This window comes from Haemaphysalis longicornis, unplaced genomic scaffold (genome assembly GCF_048455015.1).
Source record: "Haemaphysalis longicornis isolate Haplotype H1 unplaced genomic scaffold, Haemaphysalis longicornis Haplotype H1 scaffold_1, whole genome shotgun sequence".
NCBI lineage: Eukaryota > Metazoa > Arthropoda > Arachnida > Ixodida > Ixodidae > Haemaphysalis > Haemaphysalis longicornis.
In genome coordinates, this window is record NW_027526203.1 from 451,476,195 (window position 1) to 451,491,470 (window position 15,276).

Here is a 15,276-nt window from a genome sequence, read left to right on the forward strand (position 1 = left end):
TTTTGTGTTTTTTGCACCAGAACTGCAGCTCAGTTAAGTAAGCCCTTAAACCCTTTTTAAAAAAGATCTATCACAACAACAACAAAAACTGACCGGCTCAATTATACAGCAAACGTGCCAGTTTTTTAACACGCATTAAATTTTGGGTGGCGGTGCCCAGGGCAGTTCCTTGCAGTCTTAGTTGGCTAGCTTGGTGATGTCACAGGGACCAACCTGTGCTGAATGCGCAACACTGGTGAATGCTGCAGCCTCCAGCTGAACAGTATTGTGGGCTTGCAAAACAAACTACAGTATTATGGTTGAAGTTCAGATGTGTTTGTGGCTTTGGTGGGATTTACATATGTGCAAGGGTGGGAGGGGGGGAGGGGGTGAAAAAATAATATGATGCACACTGTGGCTGGTGGGTATTGCAAGTAGGTGGGCTGATTATTTGGGCAGCTGCCTCAGACTTTCCACTGTGGGTGGACCCAATAGCAGTTTACATGGCGAAAGGTAAGGCGGTAAAATGAGTTGACCTATAGGCAACGAGTGTTGCCTGTAGAGCACTCCCTTGGCTGAAAGCAGGCACTTCAGCCGGCTTTCTATCGTCGGCGAGAGCTGCTTTTTCTTGTGTACTCTTCTGGAGATAAACACATTGACAGGCACTGGTAATGTTTTCAGAAAAATAGTGACCTACATCTAAGAGTGCAAATCTTTCTGGTGACACTGAACAGTCGGTCTGCATGTGCCACCAGGCGCCAGGTGCGTGGCACAGACCAGCGTTGTGAAATTGGCCTGTGGATGTTGAGCTAGTTGCAATTCCTGGGCCCTGAAACTTTCTAATTGTTAAGCTGCGTTTACTTAATTGGCCGTTCTGGGACCATATACACCGTCATGTATATTAATAAAATGCCATTGCATAATCTAGTGCAACACTTGAACATCACAGCACACCAGTTACAGTTGCCAGTTTCATACGTCGGGTACCAACACCCTCGTCGTTCAGTTATCACGACAATTGCAAAAGCCACCCTTTGAGGTGTGGCCACAGCGAAGTTCTCAAACATTTCACTAAAATGGTTCGTTGGATAAGGTGACAATGATATCCTGGGCTGAACACACAGTAGAGTTTCCATGCTGAGTCAGCTTCTACAGTTCATCCCAGAAGCTGCGTGCAGCACTGTACAGGTTATATCAACAGTCTGCCCACTGATGGCGCGTAACTCGTCCTGAAAGAAAGCGATAATGGGCGCCCGGGAGGTTACACCTGCCCTGACGGGAGACGGAAATGTCCTTTCAAAGTCCCTTCACGGTGAGTCAGGTGTGCTGGGTGGGTGGATTGTTGGCAACAGTGTAGCCTCTACAGTGCTGCATGCAGCTTCTGGAATGAATTATAGCTCCAAGGTGACCCTATGCAGCTTTCTGCTGTAAAGGGTCAGTGTTTTTAATTTAAGAAAAAGCAGAACCTCACACAGTGTCTATAGACAGTGTGCCTCACATCACAGATAAAGCAGCATAGGTGGCTGTCAGATAATGAGTCATGTCATCCTTGTAACGTGATCTTTTTGTTTATGGCCCAAGCGAAGCTTCAATCACTAGAACTGAAGTAATCTGGTGTTGCAGTGTTAAGCTAACCTGTCACTGTACCCGTAGCCACATCCGATCACTGGGTCTAAATGAGGCAACATTGTAACATACGGCTGATGGGTGTGATTTGCTCATGTCTTTTCTGACGTTTGGGCCAGGAAATGCGCAAAATGGCTCTTCAGTAATCTTTGTTGGTGTTCGAGCAACCTAAAAAGCTGCAGTTGGTTTTTGACATGTCCTAAAAGGTTGTTTGCTTTCACAAGTAGCCAGAACAAGATTTTAGGGCGAGGGTGGTCAAAACCGAGCGAGATAACGTCGTAGCACTGCGTGTACATGTATATAGAAAGCAGTTATATGAAAAGGACAGTTATGTATAAGTGTGGAACTGTCAAATAAATAAACTTGCAACTTTGTTGGCATGCTTTTTCAGATTACACGAACTTGTGTATTTAAACTTTGCAAAACGAGCTCAGTCACTAGCACAACACTGAGCTTGGCTTTAGGTCCCATTTCAGTTGACGTTTTGCCTTTGTGTGCAACTAGAGTGAAAAGAGAAAGTGATGGAGAGGGAGAGTTATGAAGATTGGAAGATGGCGCATCACTTGCATAAGATGGTTGCTGCCAAGCCAGTGCACAATGGAACCAACATCGTTGGGGTATTTCTTTTTGTGTTAAGTTTTTCTAGTTCTTTTTAAATATGCCCATGCCACTGGGCCAGCCATAATGTAAAGTACGTTGTTGATTTAAAGAAGCAATTATTAATACCTCGCCATAATCTTGAAGTGGCTTTATTGAGCTGTGCACTCTCCCGCTGTTACCCGGGAGTGGCCACCATGCTACCGTGCCCGGTTTGCACAGAACTGCTCCTTTTGCACGGCTCCTGCCGAACATGCCGACACAGAACACTTGCTGTGGACGTGCCCTTCATTGAAAGCGGCCAGAACACGACACCTTCGAGGCACAGGCCTCCACCCTGGCAGACCACCTGACCTTCATTGGTGGATATGGGGACCCCACCACCGCTCCCTCCTTGCGTTTCTTCGCGAAACGGGAGTTAATCTATACTTGTAACATAGTATTTCCGCCAACAAGCATACTGTCGCAATAAAAAAAACGTCAAATAAATCTTCTGCACAGCAATTGCTGGAAAAAGCATCGCCAAATTGATTGTGAGCTGCGTGAAATTTGGGCTTGTATTAGCTTTACTTTATGAGGCCTTTGCAGTCTGCAGGCGAATGTTGATCCTGTAAAGAGTGAAAAAAGAAAAAAATAACAATCTCCCAGGTGGGAATTTTCAAATAATTGCCGAAGGTGGGCTGAATTACACCGAGTGCCTTGAAGGTCGGCTGCACTACATTGCAGGCATGCATTGTTGAGAATACATTTTTAAAGGGGCCATATGGAGACAAGACTTGAGCAGTTCGAAAGGCACACAAGACGTGTAGACAGCAAAAATGGTTGCGGCTTAGCTCAGCTAACTTTGGATATGCAAAGCAAAAGCTTGGCTCAGTCTGGTTGAGACTTGGTTTCACTTGGTTAACCTTTGATGTAGCTATATTGCCAACCTCGGCTCAAAGCCGACGGGCCCATGCAACGCTCACAGGAGGAGGCCCGGCCTAGCTGTCATTCTCGGTGAATGCGGCGCAAGATGAGTCACGTAGCCCGAGACGGCTCAGTGGCGCATGCGTGGGAGGCTTCGGGTTTGGTCGGCTGCCAATCAGCTGAGCGGCCTCTCCTGTCGCGGCGGCCGCCACTACGTGAGCAGAACGACTTAAAACGGGGCCTGTGCGCAGCACCGACAGTGGGCCCGTTGAATCACGCGATTCGCTTTGAGGGATGTGTTGCCGGGGGTGTGTCTTCAGTCAAAAGGTTAACGTGCATCCTCCGCGAAACCACTGGACGAAAGTAGTAACGCTTTGCTTTACAACACTGACGTGCAACAATGGGCCGTCCGAAGGGACGAAGATGCCGCCAGGAGCCTAGACCTCTTGGCCGTCGTCCTGGGCGCCACAGGCCTGAAAAGGCCTCCCCGTTGGACCCAATATTATTAGCTCTATGGGACCCAATAAAATTATTTCCTCCTCACTCCAGAAGGTCTCCATTCAAACATGTAAAGCGCAATGTACCTAGCCTCTTTGGTAGTCTTCGCTGGGAAGACACTCCATTGGACACTCTTTACGGGTAATATGAAACTGAAACTGCTTGCCCGGAACCGCCCAACTTTCCACTTTAGTTATCCGAAACCATTTGTCATAGACTATAGTTACCCTCCGCTTTAGAGTCAAATATTTATATTTTTAATTTATATTTTTTGCTTTAGTTAATAGGTTGAAATATCAAGCTATAAATTCAGCCAAGCCGGCGTTTCTGGTATTACGCATGTGGGAGGTTTCAATAACTGCCACTAGGTGTACGCCAGTCGATGTTTGGGCTATAAATTTGGTTTGCCGTGCTTGTGCTGGTTGCGGGTTAGTGTGACTGTGACAGTGTCATTATCAAGCGAACCCTGGGTTGTGTGCTGGAGGTATGAGCTACTGCCGAAGGCCCGCAGTTTAACCATGAAGACTCGTGGTCCACGCCTGCAAGGTATTTCAGTTGCCGAGCACAATCCATTGTAATCCAGTGTTCAATGCATTAGGTTCATAAAACAAAGCACCGCATTTTCCTTGTGCACCAATTTGATGAGCTTTGTTGTGACATTTGAGCGTTTTCAACAGTTGGTCATTGCAAAATATTCTGTTGAAAGTGTTGCGGCAGCGTGCTTCCAATTACAGGCTGTAAGCCACCGGCTCGCTTGCAGTAAGTCGTGTGATGACTTCTTGCAACTTGTTCCGTGGCTAGATTATTGGTGTGTGACACATCATTTTGTCGTGCCAATTTTCGGCCCGTCTGCTCTCTCTAGACTCCAGCGAACGCCTTCTGCAGCTTTGGCTGAAGCTATTCTTGCCTGCGTTTGTAGTTTTTTTCCCCCTTCTAGAAAGCGTACCGTTACTTTGCAGAAAATGTCCGCAGTGAGCTGCTACGAGCGTCGCACCGCGGAGTTCGAAAAGCGCACGTGGTCTTGTCGCATGCGGCGAAGCGAACAGCACTTGTCACCTCGCTCGCTCTCGATGGCCAGAAGCAAGCAAGGCGACAAGTATGGAGGGGTTTCGGCAGTGTATTATCGGTATTAGAGCTTTAGCAAAGCGGCTAGCGTTATAACGCTACGGCGGCAGGTGCTGGGATCCGACTGGGTACGTGCGCATTCATTCTGCCGGGACTGTCCCCTATGCCCGCGCATTCGTTCAGCTGACGGGCGGCGTCCTCGCTCTCCGCACACGCGCATGCGCAGTTGGGTCCCGGTAACCCGCCGCCGTAGCGTTAGCGTACTCTAGCCGCTATGCGAAAACTCTATAGAAAGTTTTTTTCGTACAGAGGACTACGTTAAGAAGTAGCGTACGTTCTTTCCTTATGTTGCTGTACTGCACCTGTGCAGTACGCTACATTACTTTTGCGCTTACCATGCGTTCGCGATACGTACGCTATTTCTGCAAACTAGCGAGTGTACGCTGAGGCACTTGCCTGCCGCTCGCAAAAGCACAGAGAGCGAGACCCGCTTCAAAGGGCAACATGTTGTCGGGAGCGGAGAAAACGCAGTGCCTTTGCTTTTCGCCAGACGACGACGTGAACCTTTTCACAGTGGTGTTAAGCGCAAATCCTTTTAAGACACCATCGAAGTATCCAATGATTTGCGCACACATACAGGTGGCATCAAAGAAACAGTTCAGCACGTGCGCTGTGCACGAGCGTCTAGAGCTGTAGCCACACGCAACGTGCTTTGCCTTTTCTCTCGCAGACGAAGCCACCATAGTTGACAAACGTTTGCAAAGCCTGCAAGTTCCCTTTTTCTAAAACTTTCACGCATCGCACTGCTGCGTGCTGCTATTTGCTTATATTGCATGTGCGGTAAACCCGCCGCGGTGGCTCAGTGGCTAAGGCGTTGCGCTGCTGAGCACGAGGTCGCGGGTTCGATTCCCGGCTGCGGCGGCCGCTTTTCTGATGGAGGCGAAAAGCAAAAACGCCCGTGTGTACGAGATTTCGGCGCACGTTAAAGATCCCCAGGTGGTCGAAATTAATCCGGAGCCCTCCACTACGGCGCGCCTCATCGCCTGTGTTGCGTCGGCGCGTTAAACCCTACAATTAATCAATCAATCAATCAGCATGTACGGTAACGCCCATACGCTATACGAGCACTCTCTATTATCTTTCTTTCTACTGCCCATTTTCAATCCGCGTTGAAAGGGTTACACAACGTCAGGTCGCCTTCCTTAATTCATAGGCCTTCTTTGGCACAGCGCACACGCAGTGCCTTTTGTCAGCACTTTGCGTGCGGAATTTGGGTTTTTTGTGTCTTTAACCGCCTCGTGCTTGAGGCTGTTTAAAACGATGTCACAAGGAACAGGACGATACGATGGGGACTGTCGCCATGGTCCTTGCAGGTCCTGGGCTTGGTAGGTGCGATGCTGCTGCCGGTGACCCGCCTGCTGCCTGAGCACTCCTTGAGGTGTGCCAGCCAGAGTGCCGTGCCCTGCAAGAACATGGTGGCCCACCCCCCAAACCAGACCGTGTCCACCTGCAATGTCTGCCATCAGCGTGTCTGGTCCCTGGGTGCTCTTTGTGGCTTAACAGTGCAACAAGACAAAGGGGAAGGCCCATCCCTGTGGGTCCTTTCCCTTGTTGCGCTGTTAACCCTTCATCTGCTGTCTTCGGTGCACCCAGGTATTGATACTGCTTCTTTTCGAAAATGTTAGGTAGCGCTGCAATGTAGGTGGCTCATAGTGGTGAACTGTCTTCGTAGCGCCACAGCTGCTTGGTGAAACCGTGCTGGCCATGATACTGGTGCATCGCACGTTATTCCTGCAAGTAGGGGTACCATAATTAGCCCGAAAATGATAAACAGATAAGTGACGATTAGAATGTCAACAATTTTCTACCACGAAGTTTGGTTTTCTACTGCAAGTGGATTTCTTTGCATTGCTTGCTTGCCTTGAATCTCGTGCTAGCCGTAATCATTGACAAGGGGTTTTTACATCGCATGTAGACTAATTGGTGCCTTTAATAATGTCAAACCAAACAACCATACAAAATTGTGAAATTTAGAATAGAAGTTGGGCTTCACCACAAGGTGCAGGCACCATGTGTGCGAGCATTTTCTTCTATATCTGACATTGTTCCACGCATCTTTTTATTTTTTTTCTAGGACCGATTCTTGAAGTGTTTTCGTACAAAACGTATATTCTAAATTTTTTTCTACTACTGGTGGTTTGTTATACACAACTTCCATTTTTCTATTCTCAATGCCTGGACAAAAATTTTGAATTTGATAACTTTTTTTGCAATTATGATTTATGGAAACATTATTAAAACTGGTGTGATTGCAAAGGGCATTGAATCATCTGCATTTTATGTCACTGCAATATGTGCGTAACCAGTACGTTTAGCACAGAAAAAATTTTTTCTTCTTAGACCTCTAAAAATCTGTCGATTTCTCGCAGTATTAAGTTAATGAGTTTTTTTCCAGCTGGCTGTGCGAAGACAACTTGAGGAGTGACCACGCTGCCGTCAGCTGAAGCTTGTTGGAATTGTTGATTGACTGTACTGTTAAACCTGGATGTAATGGGCCTCTATATAACGAATTCCTGGATTTAATTAAGTTTTTCAATTCCCCATTGCTACCCCCACTGAAGACCCCATTCGACCTGTATGTAACGAACGTCGCGGTGGTTCACCTTGATGTAACGAAGTCTGCAAGCTGATCAGTCACTTTTTGCACTTTTACTCAAAAATCGACCGGAGAAATGAACTAGTTTAGCGAATACTAGCACTACCAGAAGGAGCCAGCAGCAATGAAAACATCTGGAATCGCCTAAACCCGAAATTCGTCATGTTGTTAATGACGAATATGATGAACGGAGCGCTAGCACCATCCCGTGGCTAACGTAGCAGTCGCTACTGGTTTTGCTTGTGTAGCGTGACACCGCACCAGCTAGCAAGAGTATACCCACCACTTTTTTTTTTTTTTTTTCCCCGCCCGCACCACTAACCACCTTGTGTTTCCACGTGAGAGTGCGGTTTCGGTTGCAGACTTAAGTTTTGAGGTGCTAGGCCGTCCTGTCGGTGTTTAGTCGCACATCTCCACTTCGATCTGTGGTATCAGTTCGTTGGTGATGAGTCCTGGGGCTAGAACACGAAAGTTGTGTCTTTTCAAGAAAAGCACACAATTTTAAATGCCGCGTCTCCTGGCGAGAAAGAAGAATGTTGCCACCTGGTACAGTATCCCAGCTAGCACCCTTTCAACAATCTTGATCGAGTGCAGTAAAGAGCATCAAGTTTGCAAAAAGGCCACCCTTTCAGGATAAGTTGGGTTCTTGTAACGCGTTAAGGCACCAAAAAGTGTCAAAAGGCAGAAGTGACACTGAAATTGCGTTTGTTAATATGGGGGTAAGTAACCTTGCTTCTTTGGAGCGGCGTGTAGTGCCTAAGCCCGTGCAAAAGCGGGAAGCGCAACTCGTGCCGTTTTGAACTCGTTCTTCATGGCTAATTGTTTGACCAAAAATGGCTAATTATCTCCAATTATCTTGGGAACTAATTGACCAGCTGAAAAATAAATGGCATATTTGCAATCAGCAGAGAAAAAAGCAGCAAGACTGACAAGTTTCACAGAATTTACTTGAAAATTAAAGTTGTTTTAAGACCAGTTCTACTGCTCCAAAATCAGTTTTTCTGTTCCTAAAACTGCTCCCAAATCTTTCAGCTGCCTTACACCTGACAGTGTGTTTGGGGAGACACTGGCTATGGTGACTCACTGGAAAACTTGGGGCAAAATTCTTTGGATAATTAAAAACTTGTGGATGATTGGTGTGTTTGGCCTGTATATCCTAGGAAGGTAAACCATGACAATTTCATATTTGTAGATAATGTGGCGGCGGTCATAAACATCTCGTGGTGTTCTCTCTTCTGCCGCCAATTAAATCGAAACTCTAATATTGCGCTGTGTTGCCAACTAATGGTAAAACTGATCAATGCGGCCACCAACAAGTGACCAGTATAAGATGCAGTGTGTCATTTGAGCCTTCACTGAGTTTTTTTTTTTTTCCCTGCCTGTGCATTGGTCCTCTTAGGTGGTAGCGATCTGTGCTTCTGGTGACTGGTGCCTTTGCAGGTGGGCAGGATGCAGGTAGCATGCGCACTGATCAGCCTTTGCCCTTCCTTCGCAAAATGGCCTCATGACCTCTACTGCTGTGTTCCCTTTTCTCTGAATGCCTGCCGTGCTGTCGTGTTAGAGCCATCCTGAACTTGTCTCAGCGCGGCGCATCTGTTTTTGTTTCAGACGTCCGGGGTGGCTGGTCGTGGCACGCGGAACGGGGTAGAGGTGCTGGAGACGCTGGGCCCTATTATCTGGTCCACTGCCCCGCAGGGCATGCGGCTTGGTGCAGTCCTGCCACAGCGGGGCTTTTTATCCCAGTCCTATGTGGTGTTCCCGGAAGCTGAGCTGGGGGCTTCCTCCGAGCCCACCGGCATCCACCAGTTCTGCTCACGGGGACAAGGGCCCCGCAGGCAGCCTCACCACGTGCCACGGCGCCTGTTCCAGCACCTGCGCACCGACAGTCGTCCACTGCACCGCCTGGCTCCAGCCACCCCACCTGTCGCCTTCGCAAGCAGGAAGGGCTGTCTGAGGTCAAATATGCAGCTGTGTACATCTTGCAAGTGCACAGCATCGAGGACTTCTAGGTCCTTGGCACTGTGCACCTGTGAGATGTAGACGGCATTGATGGTGGGTGCACCCTAGCGGACAGCCCTGGATTAATTTTGACCACCCGAGGATCTCTAATTAACGTGCGCCAAAGTAAAGGGAAAAGGATGGGAGGACAAAGTCGCCCGACTGGGCATGTGGCTTTTCTGCCACTCTGCACACAACTTCCACACAACTTCTGCACTACCTTCCATGCAACAGTTTTTTGAATTTGGTGTGTGCCTTGCCCAGTGCAATTATGTTTGTGATATCAACATCTGTGACCCCAAATTTATCACATGAGAATTGCAGACTTTGTGTTTCCGGAACATTGTTTTAAACTGCATTGCCATATGCATTGTCATATTGCTTAATATTTTCCTTTCGCAAAAACACACGTTCATTGCTTTATGTGATCTCATGCACTACCTTGTCTGCTGTTAGTTTTTGTCATTCACTATTGTTTGAGAAGTCATGTTTGTGGGTTTTTCACCACTATCTAAAGTTGTCGTCCAGCCCACCTGGCGTGTGAGATTTCTGTAAATAAATGAATTTTCCACCTTCCATGAGTGGCAGTTTGTACCTCATTCTTGTCGCAGGCACATTTCAAGCACTGCTGGTGAACATAGTTGGGGGGTAAAAGGAGGATTCGGGACACAATGCGCTTCCTTCGTTATATATGTTCAACTGCTGGCACCTAACAATTGTGAACAGCTAGCCCGGACAATTCTTAAATAAAAAAATAAGAAAAAAAAACGGCTAAAAGAAGCTATGAACCGTGTTGTTCCCGACTTTTTGGAACTCCCCCCACCCCCCCCTTCTTTTTCAGGCCAGGAAGTTTAATTTAGGTCTAAGCACCCCTCTTCCCCCTCCCCTGTTCTTTAAAGCAGCCATGCAGAGAAAACACGTTTGGTTCATTCAAAAGATTGCCTTGTTAGAATCGTCTGACCCCACTTTTAACATAAACTTCACCCAAATAAGCTAAATGATTAGAAAAAAAAGGGAATGATTATGTGACCCACTAGCTCATTTCCCGCAACAGAACCTATGATGCCAAACGTGACAGCTCTGCGTTTGGCTGAGGCCGGCAAAAGCAAACTCAATTAGCAGGGCGTATAAGCTTGCTGAACGAGGTATTTGCGCTTACATTCAGGGCAAATTCTTGTTATAGCAGTACGAACTATGGGGTAAACAATGAAAGTTACGAAAGGGCAAGTAAACATAGAAGAACCATTACGTACTGCTGTTGGTACTTCACACACTACTATGCTGTTTTAGCTGCGCGGCACTTCGAGGTTGCCTCGGACAACACTGGCCGATTGGAGTAAGCGACGGTGTCTTACGCGACCATATTTGTCGAGTGAACACCATGTTTCACAAAACTATTAAGAAACAAGCCAGGTACAAATACCGTCAACACCAAAGGCAGAAAACGTCTGACTGCGGTATGGTGGTGCCATCAATGTTGACTAACGGTAAACAAGGCTCCCCAGCTAGCACATATGACATCATTGGAGACGTCGCGAAAACACACGATTTGCGGGAGAATCGAAATTGTAACTTAAATTGATCAATTTGTCTGTGAATAAAGCATCGTTTGCTTCCCGACAAGCGCTAGGAGCACCACAAAACACGAAATCTTTCGAATAAAACAAACTTGTATTTTGTCTGCATGGCCCCTTTAACCACTGCCTGCAAGGAGGGAAAATTGTCGAATTCCGCTGCAACGAAATTGACAGGACGTTCGAAAAATTTCGTTGAAGCATAAATTCGTCCAGGCGAAATCTGCTCCAAGGCACCACGAAAGGGCAAGAGAAATAGCCCGTATAGTATCCGCAATGTTGGCCGCATAATGCAATGTTCAGAAAAAGGGAGTTTCATGCAATTACGTCGTGTTTATTCGGATAACAAACGAACCAGTGGCTATCTGTTTTTTTGATCCGCACATTAAGAGCACTTTACCGGGGGTGGGGGAAGTGAATGTCTCAAAAATTGTTGTACAACAAGGCATATCTACCGAGCTGGTTACTTGCAGATAGCAGCTAGCCTGTCGGAAGCCCCCCTTGCTTGTGGCAGAAGCTGCGCCCGCTATCTTATCCTCTGACTGGGCACTACGGCATCTGACCTCGTTAGGCAAGCCGCGCGCACTTGAATTTATCATGAGCGAGCATTTGTGAATAAGATAGGATGACGCGGGCTCACGACTAAACACGCAAACACGATTTTTGCTTTTCTCTGTGAAGAATGGTAGTAAGAAAACGGCAATGACAGCTGTTCACAACGTATGCACGACCAATGTGCCATGACGGCGCAGCACCAGCACGGCACATTCGTGCGATTTCAATTTTATTGTGAAATAAATGTTTCAACCCAGTTCCACCAAGCGAACATTTCGCTGAAGCGAAAACAAGCCAGACAAATGGCTCGTTGTGGCTAGGACTTGGTTGCATTGACTTCTATGGCTAGCTGACGGGGAATCGGAAATATTTCCACTTCCACGAAATATATTTCGTTGAAGCGGAGTTCGTTGTAGCGCATTTGGACTGTACTCTAATAATTAAAATCGTGTCAACTAGCGAGCATAAGGAAACAGCACATAGTTAGCCAACTCGTCAAAAGACTGCAGATGACATGGTTTTTAAACATAAAGGAAATAGATTGCTGCTGAGCTTGTTTTCTTGTCTCGTATGTCGCTTGACAAGCAAAGTTGCCGTACGTTTTGGTGTTTCAGACTCTTTCCATGAATTTGAAGTTCGAGATCCAAGTCACACTGCCCCAAACATGTAATCTAGGTGATAGGGAAAAACTGATGAAGTGGCTCCTCCTTAGCCATTTTCTGGCTGGTTCTTTACGACATTGCAGCGTCTTTTTTTGTGCGATTAGTGGTCGCTAACTGAAGCCACTGCCAAAACATGACTGTCCGATTGTAGTGGTGCCTGCAGTTCCGTTTGAGCATGCTAACATGGAGTTATAACCACACAGATTCTATTGTGTCAGTGCTGATGTTGTGTAGCATTTTCGACGATTCTTTAAATTTTTTAGATGAAGGAAACATTTTTCATGGCTGGAATGAAGCTGAATGAGTTGCCAAAAGCTAGTTCTTTCAAAAGAAACTAAAACTGTATGTTGTCTTCATGGCATTTTTGTTTGTTTCCCAAATCAATGTATAAAGCTGGCTACGGGCAACAGGTGCTTCGAAGGGGAAAAAGAAATGGAAAGTATTGGAAAGTGCAAAAATGTCCTTTTTTAAACTAAACAGTGATGCCTTTCTGTTATAACGTGGATGTTAGAGAAAGGTTTATTTTCGCTGTGGGGTGATGAATATTTTGTGTAAAAAAATGCAAAATGTTGAACGTGTCTTCATCCACTGCAGGGATGCTGTATTATTCCCGGAAACCTTACAGTGCACACAAAAAAATATGACTTGCGGTCATGTCGCATGCAATTTTTTTTTAATGTTAAGCCAGAGGTTATACCTCAATACTTGTTTTTGTATTGTGTCTACAAGCATATGGCAGAGCAAAATGAATGCAACAGATGTTAATGCAACATTGGTATACGCAACCACCATTGCATGCTGTACCCAGAGTTAAATTTTATGCGTAGCGCTACATTCGTTGTGTACGAGTTTCATTTGCGTATATGTATATATATCATATGTTCATTATTTCTCTGCGATGCTTTTATTTATGCAGATGAAATGTGCGTTTAGGTCTGTTCAAGTAGTAAATTAGGTTTTTATTGTATGTGCTGCATTTGCCGACACTACTTTCTGTAAACTGCCCTTTGTATGTTTGAGTTGGCCTCCTCCATTTCTGTTGAAATAGAAACAATAAAAACAGAAGAAAAAAAGACTACGCTTCTGAATTCTCTTCTGTTGCCGCTCCATGCATTTTCACACAAGGAGTATGTTTGCAGAAAATGGCTGCAATTATTTCACTGGAATGGTGGCAAAATATAGTTAGTGAATAGCCACTCATGAAAGAAATATTTAATAACTTGCACCTTAAATGTGCGTATGTGAGTCCATAGTTTTTGCTCACGTTATTGTAACTACTGTGAGCGCAGACTACACCTGCATTTTCTTAGGCTTTTAAGGAAAAGGTAGATGCTTAATTTCAGTTGCGTCTTGCCTGTGTGGCAGGTCTCCAGCGGAAATTATATGCACCAAGGAGTGGAATAGAACTCCGATTTTGCATGGCAGTCGCGAACGTGGGCTGCCAAAACTACTTTGAAGTAGCCCCTTTCACCATGTTTCCAGTTTGCTGTGTAAGAAGTAACTTTGTTTTATTCCATAGATAAATTTTATGAAGACTTTTACATAAGTTTGTTTTCTGCAAGCTGCCTACTGAAGCATACTAGAGAAATGGCCAATGGGGAAACCCATCTGTAATGCTTGGCAAGACTTTTGCCGAATAAGAAAATGCTGTTAATAATGGGCCCTAGGGCCTGCGTATTCTAGAGCAAAGGTGTCTATGGCTAGGATCCAGCACGTTGCCTCTGGTGACAGACTGATTGCAGGCCAACAATTTTCAGCGTTTGCAAAAAATTCGTACGAGATTAAAAGAAGGCTGCCATCATATTTTGATTAACGACTTCTGTTGCTCCTGAAAAAATGTCTTCCCAACAATGCACCTGTGCTTGGAGGTGAAGCCAATTTTAAGAAGTTTGGTGCAAGCTTGGTGCTTATTTTATCAGCTGGCTTTCCCACATTGTGTGTTGCACAGTGAAGCATGGCCATCTGCAGAGAGAAAATGGTTACAGCCCGCTCCATACCCCTCTCCACCACCACCTCTTTCCCTCCCTCCTCACCATGTGCAGTGTCGCTCCCCCCCGACACTGCATAATGCAGTGCACTTGTTGGCGGTCACCTGTGCAGCGCGCAGTAGCTGCACTATGATTGGAATAGCCGCGCTGTAATAAAATGTCACCGTCTCTAAGGACCACCTGCATTGCACCCAACCAATAATTTGCGTGTTGTAGTGAAGTCAAACCTAAAACGGTAGATGTAGAGCAAAATGCAGTGATGCATGGAGTCTTATAAAGGTATTTAATAAAAAAGGGCTGGACCACGATGCTTTCATGCGAGACTCCTTATTTGCCCCCTGGAAACAAGTCTTCGTGGCAGAGCATTTCTATATACTAGTGGAGCAGACTTTACTGTAAAGGAACTCAGCTACGGGTACATGGGGTCATATGCAGATGTTTAATAAAACAAGCTGGGGCCTTCATACGTTAAAGGGACCCAGAAAAGCTTTGTGAAGGTGGCAATCAAATGCATTCAGGTGGTAGAACACATAACGGGGGATTTTTGAGCCAAGTGTGAGCCCCATACGTTCTACGGATAATTTGCAAACAATTTTTGAAGATTGCCTTTCTCAGCCGATGAGCGCGCCGCCACAGCGAGCCGACCGCGGCTGACGCAACAGCGAGGCGCCCCCCTGATTCGGCCGATCGTCGGTCGCCGGCAACGTCACTGCCATTGGCTTCCGGTTGCTCTTCCTCCTTCCTGCGCGATCCCGAGGCAAAGGCGGGTCTGCAGCGATTGACGCGTGCCTAGGCGCAGGAATGTAGCTAGCGGAGAACGGAAGTCGAGCGTCGCGATGTCACATGGCTATTCCCAGTGTTTCCAGCTGCTTTAAAAGAAGCAGAGAGGAAGGAGGAATCGATCGGCAAGGGGGGAGAGGTGCACTTAATTGCTTCTGGCGCAGCTAATACTGAATGCAGATCAATAATTCCAACGGCATTGCATTGCTATATTGGTACTACGCGACAATAAAGGTGTTTTGTAACTTTTACAAAAGGCTTTTCTGGGTCCCTTTCAAACCAGACTTTTTGTCTCCTGTGAAAAAATGTTCTTCCTGCAATGTATTAGTGCATAACTGTGAACAAAGGGAGCTTGCAGTATAGTGCTTTATGATGTACATGGGGTCTTACGG